The following is a 1,883-nucleotide window of genomic DNA, read 5'->3' on the forward strand; positions in this document are numbered from 1 at the left end:
TTAACTTTTTCCCCAATTGGAGTTATTTTGATTTTAATTAGATTATCATGATTTACTCCTTTGGGAATATTTGCTAATTTATTAGATTTTGATCGTGGGCAAGACACTGTCTGGATGGAGTAACGAGTGGGTAACAGTAGAGAAGCTGCAGAGAGGTCTGTTAAACTACGACTGATTTGTTTTGGTGGCTGAGGCGTTGTTGAAATGCAGCATATGTTAATCTGACTTTATGAACCAATGATGAACGTTTATCCGTGGCCTGAATCCAGCCTGCATTCATCTAATTATAGCAAAGAGGCAGCAATCAGAGGCAGACGCCTTATGAGGTGAAGAAGGGATTCAAGCTGTGTGGTGATCACAAAATTATTTTTGTCAAAAGTTTCAGAGAAAAAAAATAATCTGAATATAAAAATGTAAGTTTTTGTTTTATATTATATTAGCTGCAGGAAAACAGCAGGTCTCCTCTCTGCATTAAACCCACTTTACTGTTTTCTTTATTAATTTCTACTTTCTTTTAAAGTTGCTAAAGTCGCCCAAAACACAGAGAAAAGTCCCTGGATTGGACTAATTGCTTATTTGATAAAGGATGTTAGCTAAGTTATAAAAGTCCCTAAAATAAAACGACTAACTGGTCGTCTGTACTCCGTAGTTTTCTCTACTACAGAGAGCAGAGCAGCTAACCAGTTAGCTTCATACGCTAACCAGCAACATTTACAGAAATATTTATTAATGTGTACTTTGCCTCCCAAATCAACCAATAAATGAATAAATACAATAAACTGTTTTGGTGGAACATTGTTCCTCTGAGTTCGCAGAAAGGTGCATGACAGGAAACGTCCGTTATTAACAGATAACAACCTTTATGGTTCAAATATAGTTAATGTTTCACTGATGAAGGAAATGAGTTCAGTCAGTTTAAAAGCTGCAGCATCTAAATGATCGGAGCTCTCGAACAAATGGCATCAAAACAGCATGAATGTTGCATCAATCTGTAAAAAAATCAGCACTAATTCTCAGACTTTCTTTACCTTGTTAAGATTATAAATCTTATATGATTATTTTACTGTATTAATGTGGATCCACTGCAGGAGTAAAAGGACCAGGTCAGAGTTTATTACGCATTACAAAACATAACAAAAAGATTCCAAAGAATGCTTTTCTAATAAGTAAATGTGTATTTTTATTCATCTAGTTAATCATTTATGGAAATACATGAGAACTCAGTGGACTCATCCATTACAGAGAAAACATCTGGATAAAGAAATAAACAGTGAAGCAGTTTGATCTGCTGTTTAATGTCCGTTTCTGAACAGTTTTGGTCCGACTTCTTCCACATTAGTAGCTTTACCGCTCTGCCTGCACATGATTCTCAAAGAAATATATTTTTTTTATGGAGTTATATTCAATATTATTCAATTGCATAAAATTGTTTTTTAAAGATAACATTGTCTTCACTTCAAGCTGAATAAAAATGTTGTTGCTAACATTTCTTCTCACTACAGAGGAAAGCCCACAATTTCTAAAACTTAACCTGAAATACAAAAATTTGAAAAAATACAATCCGAATATATAAAGTCTGTTTAAAAGTGAAATAAGATATTAAAAAGAATAATGATTCATCTAAGAAAACAGCGCAGTTAATCTTAACCTTCTATTAAGACGTTTTTTTTGCTATTTTCATTCATGGAATTTTCAGTTATTAAACTTCTTCTTTTGCTTTTAATAATAAAGGAGCACATTCACCAGGGGTGGAAAGTAACGAATTACATTTACTCACGTTACTGTAATTGAGTACTTTTTATGAGTAATTTGTAATTTTCTGAGTAGTTTTTGAAATATGTAATTTTTACTTTTACTTGAGTAAATTTTGAGATGGGTAAATT

Source organism: Cyprinodon variegatus, unplaced genomic scaffold (assembly GCF_000732505.1).
Source record: "Cyprinodon variegatus isolate N-32 unplaced genomic scaffold, C_variegatus-1.0 Scaffold272, whole genome shotgun sequence".
In the NCBI taxonomy this organism is placed as follows: Eukaryota; Metazoa; Chordata; class Actinopteri; order Cyprinodontiformes; family Cyprinodontidae; genus Cyprinodon; species Cyprinodon variegatus.